The following is a 25,469-nucleotide window of genomic DNA, read 5'->3' on the forward strand; positions in this document are numbered from 1 at the left end:
CTCCATATTTATACTTTGGCGTTAGACGTGTCTAGCGCCAAAGTTCATGGAGTTAGCGTCATTTTTTTGCGTGAACACCTTCCTTGCGTTAATGAGATGCAAGGTAGGCGTTCCCGTCTTAAAAAATAACTCCCAGGCATGTGCGTGGTATTTATACTCCCGGGCAAAAATCACGCCCGGGAGTGGGCTTGGCAAAAAAACCCGCATTTGCGCCTCTTTTTAACGCCTGGGTCAGGGCAGGCGTTAAGGGACCTGTGGGCTCAGAATGAGCCCAGAGGTGCCCTCCCCTGCCCCCAGGGACACCCCCTGCCACCCTTGCTCACCCCAGGAGGACACCCAAGGATGGAGGGACCCATCCCAGGGAAGAAAAGGTAAGTTGTGGTAAGTATTTTTTTTAAAAGAAATTGTGGCATAGGGGGGCCTGATTTGTGCCCCCATACATGCCACTATGCCCAATGACCATGCCCAGGGGACATAAGTCACCTGGGCATGGCCATTGGGCAAGGGGGCATGACTCCTGTCTTTGCTAAGACAGGAGTCATGTTAATGGCGTCTGGGCGTCCAAAAAAAATGGCGCAAATCGGGTTAAGCCGATTTTTTTGCCTCAGCCTGACTTGCCCCATTTTGGGACGCCCAAACGCCATTTTTCCCTACGCCGGCGCTGCCTGGTGTACGTCGTTTTTTTTCACGCACACCTGGCAGCGCCGGTCGGCTAACGCCGGCTAACGCCATTCAATAAATACGGCGCCCGCATGGCGCTTCAGAATGGCGTTAGCCGGCGCTAATTTTTTTGGCGCAAAACTGCGTTAGCGCAGTTTTGCATCAAAAAGTATAAATATGGCCCTGTATCTCTGGCTCCTGCCAGCAACTGCAATTGTTTACTGGCTGTGCATCCTCTGATGACAGCCCGTCTTCAGCCTGCATCAGAAATGTCAAAGAATCTCCCTTGGGGTGAAGGAGTCACTCCCCTGCTTCTGCAGGCACCAACGGCAAAGGCGACTGGCTGCGCGGATCCCCTCTCCTGCTGAGCTGCGTGGATCCTGCGTCATGGGTAGTGGACTGAAGTGGTCCTGACGGTCCTCTCTTCCAACTGTCCAAACTTGGTGGAGGTAAGAGCTTGCCTCCCCACGCAAGACAGTACGCTCATGCACCACGAGTTTTGCAGCTTCCAAGGCTTGTTGGCATCCTTCCTCCAAGCCCTTCATGCATTTTGAAACTCCTGCCCCCAGCACTCTATCCTGCAATGCACATCTTCCTGAGTGGTTATCTGGCAGGGTGGGAGCCTTTGTCATAGTGCTGAGTGGGCTTCTTCTGCAGATTTCTTGTCCCTGTGCCGTGGGACTCCTGTGTGCGCTGCCTCGTCTTCTGTGGGCTCTCTGAGTTAGTAAGGGGCCCCCTCTGGCTCCACTTCCTGGGTAGAGTCCACCTGGTCCTTCTTGGTCCTGGGCAGCACCATTTTCTGCTTGCCGTGAGCTTTGCGTGTGCAAAGCTTGTTGGCGGATTCCGATGATGCAAACCCGACTTCAGTCCTCCATCTGATGTGGGACATCACTTGCATCCTCCAGGAACTCTACTTCATCTTTTTGGGTTCAGTGCTGACTTTTCTTCTTCACCAGTGGTTCTCCTTTTGCACGTTCATCTGGGATAGAGTGGGCTCCTGCTCTTTCTGGACTCTTCTGTGCTTCTTTGACTTGGTCTCCTTCTTCCACAGTTCTTCTAGTCCAGGAATCCACTGTTGGTGTCTTGCAGTCTCTTCTGGTTCTTGCATAATTCTTCTTCTCGTTTCTGTATGCATTCTTAGAAAGTTACTGTGATTTACTCCTACTTTTCTGGTCACTAGGGTGGGTTTTGGTACTTACCTTTGGTGTTTTCTAGTATTCCCAACTCCCCTCTATACACTACACTTGCCTAGGTGGGGGATTGACTTTCGCATTCCACTTTCTCAGTATATGGTTTGTGCTCCTCCCGGCCCATTTCTAACTATTGTGATTTTCACTAATTGCACTGTGTTCTAAATGTTTTCATGCCTATTTCTGCATACTAGTGTATATTATTTGTGTATTACTTACCTCCTAAGGCTGTAGAGTCTCTATGTTATTTTTGGTATTTCTGTCACCAAAAAAAGTACCTTTATTTTTGTTACACTGAGAAATTTCTTTCATGTGTGTAAGTACTGTGTGACTACAGTGGAATGCTTTGCACGTCTCCTAGATAAGCCTTGGCTGCTCATCCACAGCTACCTCTAGATTGCCTACACACTGCCCACACAACACTAATAAGGGATAATTGGGCCTGGTATAAGGTGTAAGTACCATAGGTACACAATCCACACCAGGCCAGCCTCCTACAGGAACTAAATCACATCAGGCACCAGGACTGGGGAGCAAGGTCGGCCAGGCTTCCATCTGGAGTAGGGGTCATCACTATGGATCCAAGAACACTTGCCCTGTGCTGGGAGCACCACCTTTATACCATGACCGGTGTGAAATCCTAGAGGCCGCAAGGAGAGATCGCCTGAGTGGATCCCTGTGAGGAGAGTGTCCAGCTGCATGGACCAGTTGGGACTTGTGTTGTTAGAGAGCCATCAGCTGTCTTGTAGAAGTTGGCAACCCCTGTTGGTTCTGCTGTGAAGTTGAAGCTCAATACCCATTAGCGGTGATCACTTTTAGGCAGTCACACATGTTCATGACCCGCATGTGCCAGGAGGAGGGCCACTGAGATGGTTGGGTTGTTGCCCATGCAAATGAGACTGTGATTCATCGTCCATGTCAGTGACCCTATTTTGCCAAGAGGAGACAACTGAGATGGCTGGGACTCCCTCCTGATGGATCTGACCAGGACTGCTGCCCACATCTGGGACCCTTGTATGCCAGGAAGTGACCACTAGGACCACTGGGGCCATCACTATCTCAGAAGAATCTCCTCATCAGCAAAGGGGTAGAAAGTCCGAAATCTGCCTGTAGGAATGCCGCTGCTTCACTGACTTCTGAGCAGGAACCATGAAGATGAAGGAGCAGCTGCACCCAGAAACTGCCACAGCCTGCAACCACTCCAACTCCCACATCCAGCCAAGTAAGGGAAGGGTGCAGTGAAAGGTGCTCAGTGTGGTGCTAAGGAGAGAGACTCACCCTGACTCCTATACTGTTCTGAAAGCAGCGTTTGGGGTAAGGCGGATGCAGGGCCGTAAGTCTGAATGATACTCGTTAGATTTCAGAGGCTTACCACTGGAAGAGCTGAAATGTTTAAAGGCCACAGGCAGACTTTGTTGTGCATCGCTAGAGTGGGCAGTAGCTGGGGTTATCTCCTTGAATCTGCAAGGGATGCAGAGTAAGGCATGGCGGAGGAGGACGAGTGAGAGTGCCCACAGAGAGGGGCATTGCCCTGACTAGTGCTGGGGGGGCTAGCCTTGAGAGACTACTTGTATAGAATATTTAGTGTGTAATTTTAGCTAATGTAATAAATACTGCTTTTTACGCTAAGAGTCAGTATTTGATTATACAGTTCTCTTATTGGTATCACTGGAGGGATTTTGACTTATGAGCTGTGCATTATACATTGCAATCATCTTCCCCTGAAGTTCCTTGGATTGCTCAACCCATGATATCACAGAGTCAAGTGTTGAAGAAGTAGTACTTGGCCCAGTTTTTTAGAACCCGTAGTTGGCTGGGACAAGGACATCAGGAATAAAATGCCACAACCCCCATGACAGTTACATTGTCACATTTAGAGAATGTGCTATTTGTTACAGGAGAAAACATATTTTAGTGTCTGATGTGGATTGCAAGGTAGTAGTGATGAAAAATATAGAGTCTGGGATCTGTGAACCAGTAATGCATACCTTGTTCAGTACTCATCTGTAGCATTCTGACAAGGTTGTACATATTCAATTATATTTACAAATTCAACTTGTAAAATACAAGCAATAAGCAAATTAGTCCATAATCAGGTAAGGTCAATCGTTATCATTAGTTTACATCAATTTGAAATAAAAGCACCGTTTTTAATTTGGGCCTGGCTTTTGTGTTCCACTTATAACTAAACAATTTACCACCGCTGAAAATGACGTATATGCTGACATGTTTGGCATAGCCCTGGGATAACATAGTCCATACTAAATGATTATTCTAAAACTAATCTATGTGAATTTCATAGTAGAAGAAAAAAAACAGAAAGCCACCTATGTTTGCACCCAAGTACGGTTACCCACAGCGCTAGGAGCTAATTGGTTTTGAGGGGGAGACGTTGAAATGTTTCTTGTAAAATGATTGCCAGTTTCTTTTCTTGAAAAGACAAAAGCTTAAAAAATTAAACAATATGTTCCAATATTTTAATTAATGTGATGGTCCATACCTGAGGCTCCAGAGGGCTGGAAACCCTGTTTTTAGATTAAATAAAATAATATTATCAAAAAGTAATTTAACACTATGAACGTTCAGTTTTCCAATTCACATTCACTCAGTAGAATTGACAGTGAGATTCTTGATAAGGGTTGACCAGAAATTATGGCTAACTTCATTGCTGGGGTTATAAGAGAATTCGGTCATTTGTATCTGACAGTAGACATGTAACTGTTTGAACTTACAAGAAGATAGCATTACTATTCTTCTAAAACTTCTATGGCTATTCTAACATTGCAAGATTAGGAAAGTCTCTATTTATAAAGTAAACTTCCAAAGGGAACTGCATATTTTGGGAGGCAAAACCACTTGCAGGATGGCCTAACAACATCCATACATACTTAATATTCATTTGTGAGTAAACTGAACAACCTACATGAACCTGGTACACACATAGGGGATGAACAAAAATAATATTTGGCCAATAAGGTTCTGAGAACGATCTCCCTAAACTATAGTTAAGCAGAAAACAGATTTTCAGTGCTTTTTCAGCTGGTATACCAAATGCTGCATGTATTATTTTTCCACTTTTACACTAGGCAGAAAATAACGAAAATGCTTTACATTTTGCTTAAAGCAATAAAATGGGTGTTAAAAGTATCCAATTTCCTTTTCAGTTGGTGCGTTTCTTCAGACTTTGAAAATGAAATTATTATTGCACATTTCCATCAATCATAAATCAGAATAAGCATTGAATAGTTTCGCAAGATAATGCAAAGTTGCACTGAGAAAACTTCTGGTCCATTTTCTAGTTTCTCCAGTTCTGACTAACCATATTTAGGAGTTCGGAGTGGTAAGGAGAATAAAAACAAAAATTCCAAATCAATTGGCAATGCAACCTATTTGGTCACACATGAAATCTCAGTGACAAAAGTTCAAGTTCAAAGATTTAATACAAATACAAGGTCAGCCACATAAATCAGTCTCAAAAACATGCTATATAAGTAAAAAATCACCAAAGTTGAATAACCATTGAATCAGATTAAATCATACAAGCATAAGGCACACAAGTATTTCTGTTGCAGCAATACAAAATATGAGGAATAAAATGTGGTCAGAATCCAAAGTGAGGTGCTCCTGTCTAATCGTTTGAAAGCTTATCAAATCTAAATATCTTAACTTTGCGAAGAGAAACCTACAGATTTATCAGGAAATTCAGGACATTGGTAATAAACAAAATGTGTCAGTATAAGAGAAATCTCAGCATGAAGCCACTCAGCCAAATCAGGAATAGAGAGATGTGTACTACTGTAGACCTTGTAGAATCATTGAGAATTCACATGATCATCACCAGTAGTTTTCAATTTTCCCTGCGCAGTTTGGAATTTGCAACTCCCATTTGACTTTCATCTCAATTGCTCAATAGTGAAACTGGGTTCAAAATATGTTTTTATTTAAGAATTTCTGCATCACTTTAGAATAGATTACAATTTAACTTTAAATAGTTCAACAGACTTATGTGTTGCCATGCACTTCATTTTGATTATCAGAATTCCATCTAATCTAAACAATAAGATTGTACTTTAATTAATACATTGTATTTTATTGAACACATTGTGAATTAAAGTGGTCTATTGGCTTCATTTAACAACATTGTATTTTATTGAACACATTGTGAATTTGAGTGGTTGATTAGATTAGCTTCATTTAATAAGTAAGTGTGTGCCTTTGTTTGTTTGTTCTAAAATCTTGAGGATCACAAAAATTCCAGGCATGACAGGAGTGCAGGTTCAGTACTGTTTCTTGCACAACTGAAGATTGAATTAGTTGAAATGTTACGTTGAGACCAAGTATTCTATAACATCTGTGACCCATGTTAATTAATACTAATAATAATGTAGGACCAATCCATCTGATATACTGGCAACAACAGGTGCCGAAATGTTGCCGCTGACATTTAAGGACTCCAGGACTTGTAATATACAAAGGAGCAGAATAGGGGTACACAGACTCCCTGTCCCTTTTGGGGTGCATGGGTTCTAGAGACTCACAGTACCATGCGTAGTGCTTTAGCTGTGGCACCACAGTACAGATAAATCAGGGATCTGTGTCCTTAAATTGCAGCTGCAACAGTGTCTTCATGTTGTGGGCATCCAATCAGAGTGACTCACTGGAACTTTTCACTCCTGCAGGAGCAAGATGGCTGACAGGAAAAGAGGCCCTCTCAGACAATCAGATTACTGTATTATTTGAAACTGTGTGATCGCAAGAGTCCTGTGAACCCAAATGTCTAGACTTTTTGTGGAGGTTGAGAAGAACCCATCATAAGTCAAGACAGTATCCTGTCAGGCTTAGAGTGACTCACAGATTTTGCAAAAAAAGGAAGCAGTTTTTTTTTCCCAAAGTTTAGCTGTAGAGCAACTCAGCCTTTGGCGGCATTAGCAAATCCTTTCTCAAAGACTTAATGTAAAAATTGCAAAATTCTTTCTCACTTTCCTGCTCGATGTAAATGGCACTGTGCTGATCCCATGCTTAAAACACTCTGCTAGAAAAACAGTGTCTGTACAAAGCTATAACTCTAACTAGAGTTCAATGGTTACATTTATTCATTCCACATTGCCTTGGGTGGTATTTTTGCAATCCAAAGTTGTAATACTGTGGCTGGAGTGGTAAAAAAAGTTTGTCATTTTTCAGCTCAAAGTAGATGGCTTAGGGTGCCCAATATTTAAAGGAAAAGCAAGTAACAACTTAATTTTTGCATGTTAATACAGCAACAAGCTCCAAAAACCCATTGTCACTGTTAGGACTGAAGTGGGCTCCATGAAAAGAAAGCTAAAGTACAATTAAAGTGCAAAGTCTATATCTTTAGTTTGGAATAAGCTACAGAGCTTGTTCAGCTACTGTTTAAATATGTATTTAAAATCCAGTTCAGTGGTGAAGCTGGATTGCTGATTAATACATAGGATGGATAACTTTTAAAAAGTTATACTTTTGCTGATTGAAGCCCTGTGCGGCTAATTAGCATTAGCCTGCCTGAAGCTAATCTGTCAGTGCTGTTTTGCCGAGGTGTAAATTACTGCTACTGGTGAGAGTCAATGGAATGGACATGGCAGAATGGCTTGGGGAGGGATGTGACACAGATTAACCCAAGAAGGGAAGTTAAGGAGGTTCAAGGAGCTTCATTATACTTTATTGGAACCAGGAGAGATCCTCTACATTTGTAGTTCATTGATAAGGTAGGTCTGGAGAAGAGGAGTTATTGAATCCTAAAATACACTTGGGCCTCCTGACTTTAGTCTCAGTGGAAGAGAATCACAGGCATTTTTGGAGTGATTGAGTGAGTGGGAGCTGCTTATTACATTAGACATACTCCTATGTGTGCCCCAAGCTTCCTATAGGGGCAGAATTATTCCACCATGATTGATTTTACTTAGACCTGCCCTGCGTGACAGTCTGCAGTGAGACAAACAGGATGTACTGCAAAAGTTGGAAGATTTCCCATGGGAAATTTTTGTTTATTGATCAGGGAGTGTCCAGGTGTTAACCCCACCCACTAGCTAGAAAACTGAAAGTATCACCTCATTACCAGCTCCTCAGAACACTTTCACAACCTATGGCTGAATAGAAGAGGAATGCGTCTATAGCCTGTGTCAAGACCTGAAGGGCTGTATTCAGGACTAAGAAGTGGCCTCCAAGGGTCAGTAGGTTAATCTTCTATGTGGCTACAGGAGAATCAAATCTGCAAGAGGCCTTTTTCCTAGACTGACGAGTTGACCAGCTATAACTGAAAGTAGACTGGATCTTGCTAGTGACTTCTACTAGAATGTGTCCTGGCCCCTAAAAGCTGTCCCTGAGGTCCTTGCAGCCTTAGAAGTGACTAAGAGCAACTACTCAAGAAAGCACAAAAAATTAGGATGTAAGTCCAAGATCTTCAGAACTTCAGTGAGTACCTCACAGAAAAGAGGTCCGGTATTGAGAGGGCTCTGTTGGATACAGCTTCAGGCCTACCCTGATGGAAGATTTTGAGTACCAAAAATTAGTCTGAATTCGAGGGTAGAAATCTTGACCAGGCAAAGGTGTGAAATGTATTGGACTGACAAGATGACTTAATTTGCCACAAAATTGGAATTTTCCTTTTTAGGGCTTTTCCCACCAAAACCATTGTCTTCAGCTTGACCTCATCCAGTGATTCACTGACTTCGAGATTACTTCAACGGATATAGCCTTTAACCTTGCCTAGATGGAGGATTTTGACTGCCATAAAAAAGTCTAAGGGCCTGATCTATTTCTTGGCTGTAAGCATAGTCTGTCACATGGCGGCAGAGTTTGCTTATGGCAAGATAATAGCCTGCCCACCCACTTTAGATGCAGGAGAAAAACAGGCCTAATCATGACATAAACTACTCCATCTCCACTGTCAATAAAACCCCTCTTATGGCCATATAGAGCAAGGGCCATTGAAGAAATACCTGTAATTCCACCCACCAGACCAGGGAGGACTGGAAAGCCCCAATCTTCTTGAATATTACTGAGCAGGGCACCTCAGCTTAGTCTCAGGGTGGGTAGTACGTGAAAACAATACTGGCTGTATATGGAGCAAGCCAGGCCTGTTGTCCACTCTAGGACCTAGCACGGCTCCCCAAACATGCAAAACGTAGGACTACCTACCTAGCCATTCTTGTGAAATGGACTTAGGTTTATGGGACAAAATTGCAGTTAGACTGGGTCTCATCACCTTACCATCTCCCAATACACCTCTAGCGCGCAACCCATTTTCTTCCAGACCTGCAATCTAACTCGTACAGCCATTGTCAATAAGAGGACTTTCACACTTTTCACAATTTATTGAAGGGTGAGTCCTCCAAAACCTTTGAGCAATGCCGCTGAGCGTTCAAACTCCCTGACTCTGCTAAACTCCAATATTATCAACTTTGCACTGGGTCCTTCTTCCAACTAACATACAGGGGACTACACGCACATTGACACCCTTTGAGGCCCTAATTTGGGCCTATTATGGATCCCTGGGGCCTCATATCACACACTTACCAAGTCTCCAACACTCAACTATCAGCCATCTACACCCCTATCAAGTCCAATGGCATTCAGACATGGACTACAAACTACCCACCAAACAATGGGAGCGCCTGTGGTGAGAGATCCCCAATTTTTTGAAAAGCATACCTAAAAGGGCGACAGCTTACAAGGTCATGACATGCTGGTACCTTACCCTGGCATGGCTCTATACAATATTCCCCCCAACCTTCCCCCGATGCTGCCACTGCTCCTCAGCCCTAGGGGACTTTATACACATCTGGTGGTCCTGTCCAGGCATTACCACCTTCTAGAAGGAAATCCTCAACCCTTTAAAGGGAACAATAGGCTATATACTCCCAGACTCCTTTACAATAGCACTACTAGGTGTCAAACCCCTCTCCCTGCAAGCTATGACCCATGCGGAATAGCACCCATCTCCCAAATGTTGGGAGAGGCCAAACAGCTTATTGCATTATATTGGAAACCCACTGCCCCTCACAGACCTATGGTTCACCTGACTTTGGCAAGTCCTAACCATGGAACCACTCTTGCACAGGTTAACCCATATAGAGGGGAAATTTGCACAGATCTGGCAACCACTCATACATTACTTCTCCCGGTTAGAATGCTCATGCTTCACACCACCCGGACTCAAAGCCCTTCAGCCCTTCAACAGTCACCCACTTTCTCAGCCACCCTCCTTCGCCCCTCCTACCCCCACCCTGTTCTGGGCCTGCAACAGGAACTCAAGGTATTTAAGGAATATTATCCACTAGCCTATAGGCCCTAATCGCCCTTTTCTTTATAGTGTGCTTCTGTTATTCTTCTTGCTGTTTTGTTTTTCTTTTTGGCGGGGAAAGAACTCTTCATTAACGATGCACTGGTACACATAAGCTATCCTTTAGCTAATAGAGCCTCTGGTCACTGCACATGTACTCAAATATTGTACTTAACACTTAGGGAATGTTGATTGTTACATGTACTGGATCACTGTAGCCTTGCTACGTCCCAGGCGGTAACACTGTATCATCCTTTCTTTTTCTCTAAAAATCTTATAAAGACATACACAAAAAAGACAATTTGCATCATTTGCACAAATAATTTGTAGTACATTATTCCGGATGGTCATTGCAAAATTAAAAACTCAAGTTTGCCCCCTTGTTGTTATGTGTTTTGGGTGCAAACAGTAAAGTTCACCCATATTGGGAACAGAGCTCATAGCTTATAACGGCCTAATTATTTCTTTCTAAATTATTTCTAGAAGTGTGCAGATTTTCATTATGGAAGCCTAGTCTCATGTATCCTGATTTTTTTTCTTCCATTATTTGGGAGATTGTTTTGCTCATCCTACCTTTATGCCCCTGGCAGGTTTCACCTTCAAACTTGAAATGGTTCCAATGAGTGCTTGTCGCACCCTGAAAGTCAATGTTCCAGTTTTCTCACAATGTAAATTTGAAATCAATTTTCAGAAGTGCTGCTACTCTGTCAAACTCTATGGTATCCTTTTATTCGGTTCATTAAGAACGAAATGGAGCAAAGAGGCAAATAAATTAAATACTCTCCATTTTAGGGAAGACATACACTTCAGCATAAACCTGATTATTCACCTGATTAGTTACATTATAGGAAGGTTTTGGGTGTATGGATATCTGCACTGATTTTTATGGGAATTCAAATGTTGTGCTTTTAATCTTTCAAAAAGCTGAGTGTTTCTACCTGACTTCCTCTCTCCTTGCTCTTTTACAATTGTGACAACAAAAAGGATTGAATCTATAAGTGAATACCTATGTTTTGGGTTGGTGAAGGGTATCCCATCATTTGCATGGTTTTACATTGCCATTTCATTTATGTAGGCAACCACTCTGACGTCTCCAATAACAATGTTAAAATCACAATTAAACTGTAGTTATCACCGTTTCCTTTTTCTGATCATAGTCTATGACAGTACTATGCTGGTGATGGTATTTGCCAAATACTGCCCGGCAATTCACCTGACTGAATACACACCTGGTGCTATGAATTTTATATTGTTTCTTAGTAGATGAGTACTGTGAATCACCCAGCTTTTTCTCTTTTTATATCCACTGTCCAATTAGTATAGTTATCTTCTTCATCTATTCCTTTCTTTCACATTTCTTTGTAGATTGATTACATATAGAATCATCCCAATCTGAGTGCATGGCTGGAAAGCTCTTCAAAAACACCCAGCCAGCTCTCAAATCACATGAGGTTCAATCACAGGCTGTGTAGAACTGCTCTTCATCTTTGATTGCAATTTGTGGCTTCAGAAAAAACCCAAAATGATTTAGCTCTGGCTCTAATACTATCACATTGTAAATGAATATGTTACAATTGTATTTTATAAGCAAAAAATAACTGCTATATTTCAGAAGTCTACATTTGTGTATTGAAACTAATGAAACCATTAAGGTGACATCTGAGGTGTGAGTACAATATTTTGAAAGAGGTCTGACAATGTACCCATACCGAACCCGTGTAATTACTTATCTGTGCAGACAAAGGAAATATAAAGTCATGGACTGGAATGTGGATCAAGGTAAATAGTAATAGCTGAGTTGAATCAAAGCAATCCACAAATTATCTTTTTTATCAATGCAGAATGCCTATAGCTATGACTATTTACAAGAGTGGGTCCGTTAGCTCACTGTGAATAGGACTCATATAGTACAGCACAACTGTTCCTATTGGAGCAGGGCCAAAAGTGACTTTAATATGGTGAATCACTGTGTTATGACAGACTGAGCGAAAAATGAACTGGACTGCAAATAAGAGCATTTATCAGTAGTGGTGATTATTTGAAGCTTAATAATGATTATTCTTTTCTCAATGTAAGACCATAGCTGCAATGAATAGGCCCGTACTTTGTTCCTAAAGCTCTGCATGCTACACAGGCTGCACCTCACTTACGATGAAAAGCAAAAATACTCTAGAGCCATATGTGTTCCAAACAGATGGGGCTTGGCCGGTAGTGTGGGATGGACTTTTCCTTTTTGGATATGCATCCAATTTGTCCATATCTGTAGTGTCAATATGAGAAAAAGATGTTGTACTGGAATACTGTCCGGAGTAAATGCCAGTGGCTAAATTTATTGTACTTGGTGGACCTGTCAGTCTTAGGGTGGTGTTGTTCCAAACATTTTGCCTTTACAGCTCCTATTTTTTTTGCTGATCTTGTTTTTGTGGGTCTTAGGGCTCTGTACTCTTTACCACTACTAACCAGGGACAAAGTGCTTGTGATCTCTCCCCTAAACATACCTGGCTTACCTGGCTTTTACCCAATTGCCACATTTAAATTACTTGTAGGTCCCTAGTAGAGTAGTACCCCATGTGCCCAGGGCCTGTAAATTAAATGCTAGTAGTGGGTCTGCAATACAATTTGTGCCATCCACTTGCATACTCCTATATAACATGTCTTGGGTCTCCCATTCTATCTGGAATATATACCTTTCACCAGGCACAAACCTTCCTTTTTGATACATATATGTCACCCCTATGCTAGGCCTTGCACAGCCCAGAGAACAGCATACAGTTAATTTAAAGAGCAGGACTTGTACTTTTAATTTAACATGTCCTGGTTGTGAAAAACTCTTAAATTCATTTTTCACTACTGCAATGCCCACTTCTTCCATGCTGTTAGACATGGGGTCTTTGGTTGGCAGTCATGTTACCCCTGTCCAAAGCAAAGACCCTCACTCTAGTCAGGGCAAAGGAGAAACACACCTGGTTAATCCCCGCTCACCCCATTTGTAGCTTGGCATGAGCAGAAAGGCTTAACTGAGAGACAATTTGTAAATCATATGTACCAAAACACTGAGTAACACACTGAAAAGACTACAGAAAATAGCCAATATGTATGTGAACAAAGCAAGACCAAAACAACAAAAATCCAACATATACATGCAAAGTTATGAATTTTCAAAGATTAAACTTCAATTTAGCGCTTAGAAACACAAATGCTTCGATTAGGTGATATCACGGCATCATGACGGAGTACTTCCCAACAATCCGATGCCAATGGCGCCGGTCACAGCATCACACGTACCCCCAGGTACGGTACCTTGTGAAAATGAGGAAAGAAGCCATGCACAAAGTTGGGGTTCACGGAGTCACTGGATCTGAGGCAGTGTCAGTTCCGGTGCTGCAGAGCGAAGGAGCGGAGGCATCAAGAAAAGGCATTGGGTCCTTGCTGTGTAGCGGTGGAGGTGAGGTGGCGTTAGTGCAAAGCGCTGGATCGACGCACTTCTGGCGGAGTCAGTATCTGGCAGTCACAATATAGTGCAGTGACTTCTGTGGAGTCGCAGACTTCACCAAGGCTGCAGCGGCATCAGGCCTGCGGGGTCGTCACACTCCAGTGAGGACCACAGCTTTGGTTGCAGGCGACATCACAGGATTCCACAGCGGTGTCACCCTGGAGTTGTCCGAAGTCAGTTTCCTTGGATCTTTGGTGGCTTCTTCGACGTTAACTCTGTTAAGGGTGCAACAATGGTGCCATACCCCTCAACAAACCTCATATAGTAGCCTGTGAGACCTAAAAATTCTCTCACCTCAGTCTGGGTCTTGGGGTTTTCCCAAGCCAGAATAGTGTAAATCTTGGCTTTTAGGGGTGCCAGATGGATACTCTCTGCCTGGTGCCCAAAATACACTACATAGCCCTGCCCTATTTTTACACTTGCTAGCCTTAATAGTGAGGCCGGCCTTCTGCAGGGCCTCTAACACTTCGCAGAGGTGCTGCAAGTGTTTCTCCCAAGTGAACACAGCAATGTCATCCAGGTAAGCTGCATTGAAATCATCCATTTCAGCCAAAACCTGGTTAACCTGCCTCTGAAAACTGCGGGCATTTTTCTTCCCAAAGGGCATCACCCTAAACTGGTGCTGCCCATATGGGGTAGAACATAAAGACCTCTCCTTGGCACCCTTAGTCAGAGCAATCTGCCAACATCTAGAGCTCAGATCAAAGGTACTTAGATATTTGGTAGTCCCTAACCGGTCAATGAGCTCATCAGCTCTGGGATGGGGTGCGCATCAGTCTTCGTGACCAAATTGAGTCCCCAGTAGTCCACACAGAACCTGAGTTCTGGAGTGGCACCAGGAGTAGCAGCTTTTGGGACCAAGATCACAGGACTGGCCCCAGGGCTACTGGAAAACTCAATAATCCCAAGAGCTAACATTTGGATACCTCATCCTTAATATTGGCCCTAACGTTGCCAGTCACTCTGTAAACTTTATGTTTCACAGGTGGACTGTCCCCAGTGTCCATATCATGTGTACACAAATGAGTGACCCCTGGGATTAAGGAAAACAAGGAGGCAAACTTTCCCAACACCTGGTGACGGTCCCTCTATTGCTCTGGAATCAGTGAGGGGGAGAGGTTCACACCCTCCATAGACCCATCTTTCTCCTTAGCAGACAGGAGGTCAGGAAGAGGTTCACCCTCTGCCTCCACCCCGTCATCGGTCACTAGGAGCATTGTCACCTTTGTCCTGTCAAGGTGAGGCTTGAGGCGGTTCATATGCAGGAGCCTCAAAGGCTTTCTAGGAGTCCGCAGGTTCACCATATAGGTGACATCACTCTTGAGCTCCACCACCTCAAAAGGCTGAGTCCACTTACCCTGGAGAACCTGAGGATCTGCTGGGGCCATCACCCACACTTTGTGGCCAGTCTGACACTGTTACGACTCTGTCGTCCCATTTCTAGGGGGCGCTGTGAGGGGACTGTCAGAAGCTTGGGAATCACCTAAACACTTATCTAGAGTCCCTTGCTGACTCCTGTTTGTTTCTCTTTTCACCATGGTACACTTGTGTAGTACTACATTTGCTTCTTGGGACTGCAAATCCCATAATGCACAGCCTGGTAGTCAGGAAAGCCCGGATTCTGTTTCCCATTGTTTTCAATGGGAGAAGTCCAGTTGCTCCTTTTCACTAGATCCTCTCCTCCGGGACTTGCAAGTGTCTGAAACTACACACACCTGAAACCTCTCCTGTGCAGCCCAGCTTGGAACTGCTTATAAGCAGCCATTTCCTCAAGATCCCCGTCGTGCATTGGACTTCGATTCCTTTGTGTTACAGACCCTTTGTCGGATGGTGTTGCAGTTTTGTTCCTGTTCTGTTCCAGCTTGATCCTGTTTCCTGTTTCTCTGCCCTGCTCCTGATTGTTTCAGCCAGAGTCTGCTCCCTATCTCTTAGCCTTGTACCTGTTTGTTTCTTCCAGAGCCTGCTCCCTGTTTCTCTGCCCTGCTCCTGCCTTGTTTCAGCCTGAACCTGCTCTCTGTTTCCCAGTCCTGTTTACTACTCATTCCTACTCCCTGTATTCCAGTCCTGTCCTTGCCTGTTCCAGCCAGAGCCTGCTCTCAGTTTCCCAGTCCTATCTCTGTTTGTTCCAGCCATAAGTTTGCACCCTGTTTTCAAGTCCTAGTCCTGCCTTTACTTCAGCCTGAGCCTGTTCCCAGTTCTTGCCTCTGCCTCTTTGTGTGTTCCCTTCTGTTTCTGTTCCTTCTGGGTTCTTTGGGCCATATTTATAATTTTGACGCAAAACTGCGCTAACGCAGTTTTGCGTAAAAAAAATTAGCGCCGGCTAACGCCATTTGGATGCGCCGTGCGGGCGTCAAATTTATACTTTGACGTACGGCGGCGCAACCAACAGGTGGGAGTCATTATTTCGTGACGCACAGAGCGGCGTTACGTCGTAAAGGAAACCAACGTTAACGCGCCGCAAATCACTGTGGGTCGATTTACGACAGCGCAAACCGGAAAGCGTTGTTTTTCTTGACGCTATTGCATCAAATATTAGCACGAAAACTGCCCTTTCAGCAGAGGAGAGCCAAAATGGATCCCAGAAGCCAGTACAGACCCCAGGAGGATGACAGCAGACCAGGAACCAGCCAGGAGGATCCATACCGGAACCAGGAAATTTTTAGAAAAAAAAGAAAGTGTCGCTTCAGTGCAGAGGAGCAGGAAATCCTGGTGAAAGAGGTGACGGAACACCAGCACCAATTGTTCATCACCTCTAAATTGCCACTCAGTAGGAGAGAGGCCATATGGAAACAAATTGTGGACAAGATCAACAGTGTGGCTGAAGAACGCCGCACAGTCACCGAGTTTAAGAAACGCTGGCATGACTGCAAACGTAGAACAAAAGAAAAAATGGCCAGAAACAGGAAGGCAGCAATGCAGACTGGAGGGGGGAGTCCAGCACAACAGGAGGCCCTGGACCACATGGAGGAGATGGTCGCAGCCGTCATCCCGGAGGAGATCGTCACAGGGATGCAAGGACAGGACAGCACAGACTACCACGAGACAACGCACATGCAGGGTAAGTCGCATGGGGAATTAAATTGCAATAATGGGGACTGCAAGCAGGGGGGGGGATACCTACTACACAATGCATGTAAGTCAGCACATATATGAAATGGCATGGGTAAAGGGGCACTGCAGGGGGGCATGGCCAGCACAGACTGAATCTGGGGCACGACAAAATACCGCACCAACAACAGTCCCATGGGGCCATCCTGTAAGTACAACAATAGAGCCAAGGGAAAGCAGCGACAGGTGGGAAGGCCACTACGTCAAACTCACATCCAGGCACTTGTCTTGCAAAATCTATCCTACATCAACTAGGTCCCTATCATAATGCAGTAGCCAAAACAACAACTGCAATGTAACTGCCACAACAGTTGACAAGAACACCTCTCATCTCTGTGCAGCTATAGTACCAAATGGCAGGAACCTCCCCATGAAAAATACATACCTAAATTAAGGGGTGAGGATGACATCTGCAACTATTCATAGAAATAATAAAAAGGCGCCAGTACACTCAAATGCCGAATGTCCATACTTGCCACATACATAAGGCAAAGTAAACAGCAATAGGAGCCACACAGCACTAAGGACACACACATGCTGCATACGTCAGGGTCTCTCACGTGCCTGGCTAACAAGGCTACATCACTAATGTCATACTGCTCAGACAACAACATTGAGGAGGGGACACAGGCAACTGGTCACTGAAACACACCTGCACAGTCTGACAACCAAATAGAACCTTCATACGATAAACAGGCCAATCCAATTAAACACGCATGACCCAACATCATCTTCAAACATCAACAATGTTTACATCCATACCACATCCTAACATTGACATGCATAGGATATGCCACGTCACATGTACATTTCGGGCAATGTGAATAAAAAGTGTTTGGGGCAGGTCCTGAGAGGCAAGTGTGCTGCCAGGGCATTCACAACACCCACAGCCAGTCAAAGTGTAGTGTTGTAAGTGTAACGTATACTTTGCGCATTAGCTTCAGGCTTTAGGCCTTTGTGCACCTTGCCCTGAATGTACTTTTACTCATTTGCTCACATCTAAGAGCCTCAGAGCACTTTGCACTAAATGCTTTTTATTGGCCTTCCTATCAGTTAATTTAGCAAATAGCCAGTCCTACAGTGTTGTTAATTAGTCAAATCACACTGTTTTGCCTACTTCTGCACTGGAGTTTGCCAGAACATATTCACTCTGTGTCCTAGTCAAGGATACAGTCTGGTACATTGCCGATAGACGTGGTAGGGGTTAAGATTTGGCATTCCTGCGTAGGGACACTTTGTCATCACGATGACATATGACTCATAAAATCACTTTCTTGTCCCAAGACACGCAAGAGGGAGTTTCCAAACAGAGAACCACAACTAGACGCTGCCTGCCTTGCTGCAGATGCAGAACCAGATCGCAGGCCATTGCTCTGATATGAGGGATGATGTCTCCCCAGTGATTCAGACAGGCAAGCTCCAAGCTTAACATGCTGTGCTATAGTAGAACAAGCAGAGGGATAGTAGGAACAGTTAGGCTGCATGATAGCTTTGGACTAATGTTTTACTCTCCTGCTGACTATTCCAATTCTAACAGTTTGTATTGTTTGGGTTATTGTGGCTCACACCTAAATATGTACAAGTCAGTTGTACAATGAAATCATCATATTAAACAAGTACTGTCTTTGTCATTTGTGTATGAGAACATACTGGAAAAGAGAGAATTGTGTAGGATCTGAGTGACCACGACTTCCCTGAGAAGTTCCAAAGATGTCATGCGCTCGGATGTCTAAACATTCCTTTGCTGTGGGAGACCAGAGGCACTGCTAGTTAGCCAGAGCAAAAAGAAAGAATCAGGGTGACAGAGTTAATTACAAGTGTGTCAGACTTAGTCCCCCACACCATTAGCTATCCTGCTGCCTAGAAAGCCAGTAATCTCATGTAGGATAATGAGAGCCCACCCAACAAAATGTCCCTCCATAAGAATAGTTAAACACGGAGGGAGGAGTAGGACAAAAACATGCCCATTCCTAAATTTTGACAAAGCAACACCTAGAGGCGATCAGGCAGACAAGTCTGATAGCTCCATATCATACATGTGACACACAGGTGGGCCATAGGCCTACAACAATGCCCAATCCATGAATATGAATGAAGGACAGCAGATGTCAAGACAAAAACAGAGCACAAAGTTAAGGCATCCAAAGGCTTGTATCTTAGTGCAAAATTGTCACAACACAGACACACTAATTGTACCCTGTTTCATTGCAGAGGAACATGGATCTCCTGACGATATGCCTGTCCCTGATTTCCCTGATGACATGGATGACGAGCCCATAAACATTCCACAGGAGACCATCCAAATGGTCCTTGAAAGTCTCCAAACCCCACCTTCAGTCACAAGGAGGAGCACAGAAGAAGCAGCCACCACAGGAGAAGCACCCGCCACCCCAATTGTAAGACCTGCCAGCTCCAACACAGCTGAGGACTCTGACAACACTGGCACCAGCTTCGAAAGAACCGTCGTTGGGGTACAGCGGGAGCTGGCCAAGGAGGTGCGGGTGGGGATGCAAACTATGGCAGCCAGCCTTGAGGGGGTGCGTTCGTGCATGATGTCTTCTGAGGATCAGGCAGCTGCTATGCAAACCCAAACATCTCTCTTGCAGGAACTTGTCAAAACACAGAAGGAAATCTGCACAGCTGTCATCCAGTTGACACAACAACTACAACTGCAATCCAGTCAACGTATGCACGAATGCAACATAGAACCCCTCTGGGCCGACCTGGCTGCCTACCATTGTGATGTGGCTGCCATTCTGAAAAACCAGCAGGCCCTCCTTGCTGCAGTACTGCCCTTCATAACTCCACAGGGAGCAGCCCCCGGGATGTCTGCCTCCATGTCTTCTAACACTGAGGTGTGTGTTGCCCCTTCACAACCAACAACAACAAGGACAAACCAGGCAACACACACATCAGAAGAAGAAGATATGGAACAGATAACATTCACACGGAAGAGTACCCGGAAGCACTAGTCCCTGCACCATGGCCTACTTGTCAAATGCCAGTCTCAGTACAACTACACTCAATGACTGTTCTGCAATCCACTGTATGACTTGTCCCCATTGCCATTGAATGTCTCTCTCCTACTATTTGCCAATTCCTGTCCCTCTGCACTGTCTGTGACATCACCCCAGCATGTCAGGAGCATCATCCACACCCCTTTTGTAGGATCACCATGTAAGAATGCACCAGAACGGACTCAGCAAACATGGTGAATGGACATTTTGCACTACAGCACCTATAAATAAATAGCACTTGCACACCTATTATGTCTCTGTGTTATTTCACACTTCAACTGTGCAGTACCTAACTCCAAAGTGCCTGTGTGGCAACCATGTAGATTCTCAATACTACTGTCCTGATTTCATGTATTCTGAAACATCTGTGCAGTGGCCAGGATTGCATCATAGCCTTACCATCTTGATGAAAACAACTGATGAAGGGACTAACCACACACAATCATGCTGTGTTGGACAGAATGATGCACCATCTATAGCTATTCTAGACAACTAATGGTGGCTGAGAAATGTAGGCACCATGCAATACTAAAATAAGAAATAATGCTGCAAAATGTAAGGAAACATTAACAAATTACACTGCATCAATCACCCTTACGGAGTATACTTCCATGAAGGAAAGTCATGCAGAATCAGTACACACATGATGTAGGTCAGCAATGAAAGCAACAAGACAAGAGTGTGAACAACTCCTCATCTACAAAGATCTCCCTGAACTTCACACTGCTGTCCGACCTCTCAATTTACCCACAATAACAAGTCTGGAAGCACTCTTTGTGAAGTAGGATACATACCAACACAAAACCTTGGTGATCAATGCACACTACCAATGGTGGGTCTCCCAAATGGTGGATACTTACCAAGTTAGCACACGGGTAGCTGGCATGTTAAACCTCAATTTCCTGGGGATGGCGAGCATAGGACACAAATGTCATACTAAAACATTCAGCTACACTGATGTCAAGGCCATGATAAAGTAGCACCTAATGCATCATGTAAAGGGTTAACTATATATTTATTTCTATTGAGTAACACAAGAGGCAACTAAGGGAAAGGTAAACCTACACTAATCTAACCTGACTACTACTAACCCACAATTGTCCCTAACTAACCTAAGCTAAACTTACTCTACACATGTAAAGAAACGATCTAAACATCAACCCCCCACCCACCATTATGAGACAGGACACATGCAGGACAACACTTACTAACCTACACACATACTATACTATCCTAAACAAACATATATTTTTTTGTAATTTTTTGAAAGTTCTTTGTATTTTTTTTCTTTTTTATTTTTAACAGGAATCCCAACATTGCCCCCCACCCACCCACCCACACGAAAAATAAAGATAGAAAGAATAAGGACCCCCCACCCTCTTCCCTAACACTAACTAAGCTAAATACCTATACTTACCTAATACTAATCCCCAAAACCCAACTAACAGTAGAAAATAGGAAAGAGGAGAGAGGGGAGGGGTAAAAGTTCTACAGGGCAAAAGTCCTACAGGTTCGCCCTCCGTAGTGTCCGCCTGATGGAGCGGACCCGCTTTTTAATATAGCCCATATCCTCCCTCAGGTTGTCCACCTTCTTGACAAGCTTGTCCATTTTTCTTGTTAATGCCAGGAAGGCAGCTGGGTCAACAGGAGGGTCTGAGGTTGTTTGTGTTCCGGCGGAGGTTGAGGTTGTGGCAGGAGTTGGTTGCCCACTGGACTGTCCTGGTATCCCAACACGGCTGGGTCCAGGTCTGGAGGAAGAGCCAGGGTCTATTGTTCCCGACGTTGCTGGGGCCACTTGGGGAGACCTGGTGGATGTGGTGTTGGTGGCTGTTGGTGGCAATGTAGGGGGAGCCTGTGGTGTGGCCCACCACGCCCCGGAGGCCCGATCCGAATGATATTTGCGGGCCATCCTCCGGTACCCACACTGCACTTGCAGGATGTGCCTGTATCTCATGGCACGCCTCTCAAAATGGTTGCGATCTGCGGCACTCATGTTTGCAGCTGTGAAGAGAAAAGGCAAATATTTACCTTTGGAATTGCATTGGGTGGAATAGCACAATGGGTTATTTGTACATTACTAGAAATGTATTGGTTGCAGCAATTGTCACAACATAGTTCACTGAAAGGCTCAGAGGAAGTACATGTGAAGCATGCATACATAAGGCCATCTCACACCTAACATATCCATGTCTCTACGTGATGGATGACATCACCCTAAACTACTCATCCAAATTATACCTAAGGCATCTGACGTTATGGCTGCACCTCTTCCGCATACTGACTTCACTAGATATGTCACTCTATGTGATAACTATCACAATCCTCACTCAATGCCATTTGTAATTAGTTGTGTGCTAATATTGAACCCATGGGCCATAACCGAATGTGTACACTAGGGGCCAGATGTAGGAAGCTGGAAAATTGCGACTAGCAATTTGCAATGCAGAACGGTGTCTCCGACACCGTCTGCGAGTCGCTATGGGGTCGCTAAGACCCACCTCATTTACATCAATGAGGTGGGTTCCAAGTTGCGCCCCCTTAGCGACTATGGGCACTCACGGGGATGGAGGCCTGCTGGGAACAGCAGACCTCCATGGCCGTGACTGCTTTTAAATAAAGCAGGTTTTTTTTTCCCAAGTGTAGCCCGTTTACCTGAAAGAAATACAAAATCTTCAATCTTGGATTATTTCAGGGCAGTTAGTGGTCCCTTGGACCACTGGCTGTTTTGTACATGATGATTTAGGTCGACTCACAAAGGGGAAGAGTTCCTATGGGGACCCCTTCCAGTTAGCAAGTGGGTTACCATCCACTTCAAGTGGATGATAACTGCGACTCCCTTTGCGACCACGTACTCGGTTGCAAATGGAATTGCATACCACTGGGAGTCGCAAATAGGAGGGGAAAACACTTTCCTATTTGTGATTTGGAAAAGCATTTTGCAAGTATGTTCAGAATCACAAAATACATTTCTGAATAGCAAACAGACGTTTGCAAATCACAAAGAGCAATTTATGACATTTGCACCATGTAAACAGTTTGCTACATCTGGCCCTAGGTTCTAAATCAAGTCGCAAAAGGTCACAAGTACGTGTAACATACTGGTTGCTACAGTCCTAGGTACCCTGTTTCACATTAACATGGCAGTCTTTGAGGGTGGTGTGGAAATAACAACCAACAATCCCATGTTCAATGCACACCCAGGAGTGTATAGATAGTTCAACAAGTATGTGCCTTCACACACAACACCTATGAAGGGCTAGCAACACGTTGGAGTCAGCCAAACATTGTCACATCCAAGGTCCACACATGTCAAAATGCCATGACTTAGGCCAACATCACATACTATCAGTCAGGCATGTTTTACAACACACACAGAGGAGCAAGAACACCCATTATCATGAGTTGACAGAACACCTAGGCCATTGCACTCAAGTCACACACACTTCTAGTTCACCTTGTGGCAGTACATGCCCCCGGAAGATCCAACCTACAGTGTACACAGTCCATCCTCAACTAGGAAGATGCACTTTCCATCAAAGCCATTTGCCAAAGCTATATGGGAGAATGTCAGTCTGATATGCAGACTCAGTTCATGCCAAGTCCCCGACCAAGTCTTACATTGACCAGTGTATTTCATATGACTCATCCCATTCCCCATTGCGGCCCAACTGGAATGACCTACAGCCCCTAAATCTGAAAGATGGCTAGGTATTGGTGTACGGAAACAGAAGTGCTATTTGATATCCCACTAAAGCAACAATGCCAATGAACGGCCTGCGCATCAAATCATGAATTCTGTTGAACACACAGTAGTCCATCATGCATCACTAGCAAACAATAAAAATAGCACTCAGACCACACTCACTGTAGGTATCTGGGTCCTCAAAATGTGCCACCTCTCCCACGGTGTACGGGGCTGGTCCACCTGTAAAGCATGAAAGGAAGAATATACTCAGACTGGGTGCAGTGACAAATAATTGCAGTTACAATGACACTGTGTGAATATGACATGGTAATGATACACTTTCCCATATGCTCATACTGCATTGATGAATTTGTATTCAACATTAACATTGGATGAGTCTCCTGCTACAGTTACACACCCTACTACACACATGCAGTGGCCAGGACAGTCAGGTGTTGTCAAAGATACCCCTCCATTAGTATGCCCCAACAATAATGTCTTCCATACATCGCAGCATGTGCATCCCAGAGAGACATCCAAAAGCTGGTTACTTGAGGACTGCATGACCCCTCACAATCAAACAAGCTAGGTGGACATGTTCAACACACAGCAACCAGACACACATGTGGCATATGTGTGGCCAACATATCTAACTTCATGTGACGTGAAGGCAACACACATTTATAGCATCATCATGGGTTACAAATTTTCTGTCTAGCTATGGCGTCAACATATGTAGGTATGTTGTTTCTACATGACTTACTCACTGGCCAATATGACCTGTAGAGTACAAATAGAGGCATTAACGTGTCGCTTGTCTGACACAAATGCAACACTACATTACATACAGCTACTGGCATCTGGTATGTGTTGAAAACACGAGCCATCTGACTGCTAGCATTGGTCTTACTACACATTGTGCAACAAATACACATTAGGGCACATATTTATACTTTTGTAGCGCAGCATTTGCATCATTTTTTGACGCAGCGACGGGGCAAGCTAGCAAAATACAAATATATTTTGTAAGATGGCGCCGTTTTTGCGTGAAAATGTGGCGCTAAATCGGGGATAGAAATGTATAAACATGGGCCTAGGTTTCCCTAGCATTACACACAGTCAGCTACTTATCTAGCAGATTGGGTAACTATCATCACATGTCCCCACACAGATTTCTATTATTCCCATGTAATTGATTTGTACTCACCAACATGGCCACCAATCCTGAGTCCAAGGTGGTCCAGCAGGTCCTGTTCCCTGGATATCAGATCTGCCCAGCGGTGCTTTAATTGATGGACATTCCGCATGCTCCCATACACCCGGACCAGGTGATTGCGTACCTTCTCCCACCGGACTTTCCGTGCCTCCGTGTGATACCCCTGTATCACACGGCCTCCAGCATCAGTGGGAGGAAATGGCAAACTAGCCAAATGAATCCCCCCAATTCATCCTCACCCATCCTGGAAAGGCGAGGCCTACCTGACATATTTACTGAAAAAATTAGACAAATGAAATAATAAAGTAAAAGTGGGAAATGGGGAAAGGTAGAGTTGTGAAGGAAAAAGAAAAATAGCCCAACTAACCCCAAAATTATGCTACCCAGAACAGACTCCCACAGACAATACAAACAAAAACAGGATTAGACAAAACTAGACTAAACAGACTGAGACAATATTATGCAACAAGACTAGGATCACAAAAAGACAAAATACAAGGTACACAGGACACAAAAGTAGTTAAACACAGGACAACACCTTTCACACAACCACACAGTCTAGATAAATCAGAGACTGCAAAGTGAAAGTGAAAGTTAACTCCCAGTACAGATTTAGTAAACAGGATATCCTATTACATCACTTCCTGCATAAAATGCCCGCCGTTTTTATTTTCCCGTTATGCGTCATATTTTCACGCATACACAATGTGCGTCATTTTTTTATGACGCATAACATTGCACATGATGCCGAGTCAAAAAATATGATATGAAAATTAATAATTTAATAAGGTACATGAGATG

This window comes from Pleurodeles waltl, chromosome 3_1 (assembly GCF_031143425.1).
Source record: "Pleurodeles waltl isolate 20211129_DDA chromosome 3_1, aPleWal1.hap1.20221129, whole genome shotgun sequence".
NCBI lineage: Eukaryota > Metazoa > Chordata > Amphibia > Caudata > Salamandridae > Pleurodeles > Pleurodeles waltl.